This window comes from Schistocerca piceifrons, chromosome X, assembly GCF_021461385.2.
Source record: "Schistocerca piceifrons isolate TAMUIC-IGC-003096 chromosome X, iqSchPice1.1, whole genome shotgun sequence".
NCBI classification, from domain to species: domain Eukaryota; kingdom Metazoa; phylum Arthropoda; class Insecta; order Orthoptera; family Acrididae; genus Schistocerca; species Schistocerca piceifrons.
The window spans coordinates 411,819,477-411,826,342 of NC_060149.1; positions in this window are offsets into that span (position 1 = coordinate 411,819,477).

Sequence of the window (6,866 nt, forward strand, 5' to 3'; positions counted from 1 at the left end):
TGATTTTAGTGACTAAGTGCAGTAGAGGGAATGAGGAACTACCAGCTTGCTCTTCATTTTGCAGACCTATGAAGGAGAGATTTGCATGACTGCAATTCAGTGATCTACCTTCCCTTGAGCTTTTACCCTCCACTCTGTTCCATCCCCCCCCCCCCCCCGCCCCCCCACCTCCCGCCCAGAACACTATTTATCCCTTAGTACGGCTCAGCTCCATGGCACTTAGACATGCTACATACATTTAATATTTGTTTTTAACTCACTCCATTTAACAGTCAACATAAATTTTATACCATTAAAGCACTGTTTCTAATAATAATCTGTGATTTTTCTACCTCCTGTAATGCAGAAACTATTAGGCATATAGAAAAAATAAATAGGACCCTTTTTGTAGGAAATTCGATGTACCTTAATTTTGCACTGGGAAATACGTTTGCTAGAAGGCAGAGTTTTAGAATTGTTGAAGGAAAACATAAAATGTAACTTTTGTCATTTTGTTAGACTCATTCCAACCGTGTGACAGGTGGGATTTCTATTCTCTGCCAGTATCACATATAATCCAAGTTTAGATACTCAGTGCATTTCACCAATGGGCACACATAACACTCATTTTCCACATGCACACTTACATATATTTAAAAGACACGCAATAATCATATAGAGCTCATTAAATGAAGTGCCTATGCCAAACTATAATGAAAGTGGGCTCATTGCATCAGAATTAAATGACTGTCAATCCATACCACAACAATGACTCCTTGGCTTGTTTTCACAAATGTTACTTGGTTTGATCCAGTGGAATAGGCTGACTTCTGAAAATTATTTTGTTTCTAGTGCTGGAGGAAACCCTCTAAATAATACCATCTGTAGAGATGCTGTAAAGCTTTGTGTTGTGCAGTCATGAAGGGTATACAAGTGGGCCTTTGGCTCCGAAAGCCCATACTGATGATGTTTCGTTGAATGGTCCACACACTGACACTTGTTGATGGCCCAGAATTGAAATCTGCAGCAATTTGTGGATGAGTTGCACTTATGCCATGTTGAACGATTCTCTTCAGTTGTTGTTGCTCCCATTCCTGCAGGATCTTTTTCTGGATGCAGCGATGTCAGAGATTTGATGTTTTACTAGATTTCTGATATCCACAGTACACTTGTGAAATGATCATGTGGAAAAATTCCCACTTCATCATTACCTCAGAGATGCTGTGTCCCATGGCTTGTGTGGCAAATATAACACCATGTTCAAACTCACTTAAATCTTGATAACCTGCCATTGTAGCAGCAGGAACTGATCTAACAACTGCGTCAGACACTTGTTGTCTTATGTAGGCATTGCCGACGGCAGTGCTGTATTTTGTCTGTTTGTATATCTCTGTATTTGAATATGCATGCCCATCCACAGTATAAATGAAGACAGTAATTGAAAACCAAAAAGTGGTGAATTTTGAGAGCTCCATAGTAGAAATGATAGAACCAATTCAAAATCCAAAATATCCAACACCAGAAAAAGCAATATCATTACAAATTAATCTGAAAGGCAAAACTGTTGCAACAAAAAATAGCTAGGCCTAATAAGAGTGAGCTGAATTGTAACATATCCACAATAGAAACAAGGACACTAAATAAAAACCCAAAACTCACTGCAGAAGAAGAGCATATATTACTGGAACTAAGCCCAAAATGCAAAAGCAATAAAGATGAAGAACAGCAGCAAACTGCTGCACAAAGGGATAAAGGAAAGCCTAGTGAATCAGTGCCCATGAGAACTTTAGTAAGAAGGAAGATTACGTCTCAACATTATGGAGATGATTTTTCATGGTACAGCCAAGGGAAGCAAAAAACTGGAAGTTAAATATTAATGGCAAGAACATGAATATGCTAATCAAATAGAGACTGAGAATTTTATTAGTAAGCAAAAAGAAATTAAGCTCAGAATTTTGCATCAAAATCTGCAATACATGAGTAATAAAAAACTAGAAGTAGAACTACTGGCAAATGAAATATTCCCAGACATATTGTGTATAAGTGAACATGACTTAAAAGAAAATGAAATTTGCAGTCTTACTATAAAAAATTGTGTTCTTGTAAACTATTTCTGCAGATCAGAATATAGAGGTGGAGGAGTAGCAATATTTGTCCAAACACCAGAGAATTATGATAGTAGTATGAATGATACACACAAAACTTTACCAAATTGCAAAGAAACAGATTTTGAAATTACAGGTATGATCTACAACGAGTTAAGAGTATTCTGTATGTAGTGATCACCAAGTGGCAAAATAAATCCTTTCCTCTATTCTACTAGAAAAAAACAAAATGAAAGATTGTGTAATATGTGGTGATTTTAACATTAATATGGGAAGAGAGACACAGAGAAAGCAAAAATTTGAGGAGCTGCTACTACAATACAACATGAAGGCAACTGTTATGGAACCAACAAAAGTGACTTTGAAAACTGAGTCACTTATTGACAATATAATAATATATATAGCAATGCATATACAACAAAGGTCCTACAAACAGGAATTTCTGATCATTTTGGACAGCTTTGTGAAGTATATGGAAATCTGAACACACAAATGGAAGATAGAAGTGTAGAAAGAGATGTTAGACTTATCAGCCAACAAAATATCAACATCTTCAAAGTGATGTTAAGAAAAGAACAGTGGACGGACACACTTCAAGCCCAAGGAACAGATGAAAAATAGAAGTCTAGCGGTTCTAGGTGCGCAGTCCGGAACCGCGCGACTGCTACGGTCGCAGGTTCGAATCCTGCCGCGGGCATGGATGTGCGTGATGTCCTTAGGTTAGTTAGGTTTAAGTAGTTCTAAGTTCTAGGGGACTGATGACCACAGTAGTTAAGTCCCATAGTGCTCAGAGCCATTTGAACCATTTGAAAAATACAATGTTTTCCAAGACACCATAACATATTACTTCAATTTAGCATTTTCAAAAACCAAGAGGAAAAGAAAAAATCTCGAAAATAAGCTGTGGATCATGAAGGAAATAATAGAACAGAGAGCTACCTTAAGAGAAATGAAACAGAGAAAAAATATTGAAACCTACAGGCAGCACCAGAAGAAATACAGGCAGTTGATAAGACAAGAAAAAGCAAAATCAATTAATGAGACTATTTCAAAATCAACAAATAAAATGAGAGCAGCTTGGAATATAATTAACTTTGAGAGGGGCAAGAAAAAATACTCACAGAAAACAAATGAAATAAAAATTATGACAGTAAATGACAAAATCATCACAGATAAAATAAAAATTGCCAACCTGAATAATAACTACACAGATGCAATAGAAAAACTAAAGTATGGATATAACAGCCAAGGAACTCGCCAAACTATTGTGACAGATAAGCCAAGCCACTCAATGTTCCTGAAACCAGTGTCTGAAAAGGAAGTGACAAATGTTATGAAAAAGCTGAAAGCAAAAAAAGTCCGCTGGACATGATGAAGTGTCAAACTACCTAATCAAGCAGGTGGCAGCAGAAATAATTATGCCACAACTGGATGTTGCCAACTGCTCTTTCCAAGAAGGAGTATTTGCAGATAAGTTCAAATTAGTTTAAGTAGTACCTGTATACAAAAAGGGAAATATGATGACCCTAACAACTACAGGCCAGTATCTTTAGCATCAGGCTTCTCCAAAATATTAGAAATTCTCATGCTAAACAGACTAACTGCTTAGTTGGAAAAACATAATGTAATAACTCCAGCACAGCACAGATATCAGAAAGGGAAACTAATGGAAACGGCAATTGAATCATTAACAGAATCAATTGTACAGGCCTTGGACAACAAGATGGTAGTGTCTGGAGTTTTTCTTGATCTATCCAAGGCGTTTGACACAGTTGATCATACAGTCCTATTAAAGAAGCTAGAGAATACTGGTATTTGTTGACTTGCAGCAAACTGGATAACATCATATCTAAGTAACAGGAGGCAATATGTAGCCATTAATAACTTATACAGATCAGAAGTTAGAAGCATTAAGTATGGTGTACCTCAAGGATCTGTAATGAGACTTGTTCTCTTCAATTTATTTGTTAATAATATACAAACATGTGAAAATGAAATCAAAATACTTTATGCAGATGATATGACTGTGCTAAATGTTTCCAACAATTTGGAGGCACTTGAGCAAAATATATTCATATCAGTCAGTAGTACAGCACTATGGCTCTATGAAAATGAGTTAATTATTAATCTGAAAAAACTATGTACATGGTCTTCAAAAATAAACAAAAATAAGAACATATGGATGTTTTCTTAGATGAAAGAGGACTGGAAGAAGTACCTTCAGTTAAGTTTTTGGGCATTACAATAGAAAGTGAGCTAAATTTGAAACAGCAGATAAATACTGTTTCCAGTAAGCTAAGCTCAGTGATATTTGTAATGAAACAATTCACTCAGTACACTCACCGAGACCTCTTGTGCACTGTCTATCATGGACTTTCTGAACCATACATGCGTTATGGAATCACAGTATGGGGGAACTCAACTATCACAGGAATGAAGAGAATATTCACATTACAGAAGAAAGCCATTCGAATTATATTGAAAAAGAAGCAAAAAGAATTGTGTAAAACTTGTTTCAAAGAACTAAACATTCTAACATTTCCATCATTGTATATATTCAAGACCATTGTGAGTGCATTACTTGATCACACAAAACTGGAGACTAATGAGACTGTCCATACATACTACACAAGGAACAGAAAACAACTGCGGTGCATTCCACATAGACTTAAGATTTTTGAAAAAGAACCCACATACCCTGGCATCAAGTTAATACAAGCAATGCCAAGGAAATTACAAGACCTCAAAACTGAGAAAACGTTCCCCACAACTCTAAAAAAGTTCCTGATACAACGAGAATTTTATAGTGTAGCTGACTACATTAGCAAACAGTGATCAAAAGTTCATCCTGTGAGTGATAAGATTGTCGACCAGTGACATTGCACATTGTCAGTCATAAAAATTCCTTTGTTGTCCATGAATTGCTGCAAATTGTCTCCAAGTAGTCAAACATAACCAGGACCCACTCCATTGCATGTAATAACAGCCCACACCATTTTGGAGCCATCACCAGCTTGCACGATGTGTTCTTGACAACTTGGGTCCATAGCTTTGAGGGGCTGCTCAACACTCTAACCCTGCCGTCAGCTCTTACGAACTGAAACCAGGACTCATATGACCAGGCCACAGTTTTAAATCACCTGGGATCCAACCAAGACAGTAACGAGCCTTGAAGAAGTGCTGCAGGCGATGTGCCATTACCAAAGGCATTCGCATTGGTTGCCTGCTGCCATAGCCCAGTAACGCCAAATTTTGCCACACTGTCCGAAAGCAAACATTTGTTGTACATCCCACATTGATTTCATTATTTCTTTGTCACATGCATCATAAAAGGAACTAGTAACAGAAATCATTGTTAAGGAAATAACTATAATTGTGAACCACTGATGTATAATATAAGCTAATTATATCTCACAAAATTATTATTATTATTTTTTGTATGTATCATGTATCGTAAGTCATTTTGTACCATGTAATATTATGAGTATACTGCATCATAAGTCATTGTGTAGCATGTAATATGATATATATACTGCGAAAGCTCCTATGTATATTTAATGTGTTAGCTATTTTATATGCTTTTATATTTCATATTATCTAGATTGTAAGCCAAATAATCTGTCCTATGATACAAGTACATATCTGTGCAAAAGGTAATTTATGGAACCAATAAAAATCACAAAAATCGCAATCACAATCATTTTGGTGCTTCAGTGTATTTTTTAGTCATTTAAACAACATAACACTAAATGACTTTGCGGCTGTTGTTGTGTGCAATATATTACCCTGTGTGCAGCTGGATGGTTCTGTAACTTCAGTATTTTCTTCATGGTTTTCTCCTGTTTACTAATTTTTTTTTTTTTTTTTTTTTTTTTTTTGTGAAGTAAATGTCGAATAAACCAATAAAGGATATTTATGTGGAAGTACCACACTCCCACATTGTTTGCATAAAAATTAAGAGAATGCAATAAAATTTAACAGTGAAAGTTACTTCAGTTATGCACACTCACTACTAATGTAATTAATCTGATCACAATATCTTTTTTTGTGGTCCCACAGCATGCCTGAGGTCAAGGAATGACATAGTATTTTTGACAGAGATTTCTGCTGCACCACTGGTTTATTTAGTCGTAGTGATTACAAAGTTACATTACAAGCTCATTTTTGGCATTATTAAGCATACCCTTACAGATGGTTTAATAAGTATAATATTGTTCCCTATGCCTAAGTTAGTGTCTGTGACTGGATATGGCACATTATGCTTACATCATAGCTGCATCTTTGAGTGTAAGCATCAGTTATCTTTCTGGTATGTTATGATCACATTCTTTCTAAGCACCTTTGTTTTTGTGATCTTGATAAAATTACTTTTGACAGCTTTTTATGAACTCCGTCTCCAAAAGTGCTGTATGTTTACAATGGAAATTATATTTCACGCTAAATGATACTTATGCTACAAGATACAGTATTGACTGCATCATACCAGCTAAGACACAAGTATAATGTGTCATACATAGACACAGAAACTAAAATGGGCACAGATATGCTCGTAAATGGCAAAAATGCTGAAACAGGCTTATTGTCTAACTTTGTAATCACTACAAGTAAATAAATCAATACTGCAGCAGAAACCTATACCAAAAATATACTAATTGACAAAAGTTGATATACCTCCTAATATTGTGTCAGACCTCCTTATGCCCAAGTGTAGTGCAGCAACTTGATGTGGCATGGATTCAATAAGTCGTTGGAAGACCCCTGCAGAAATACTGAGCCATGCTG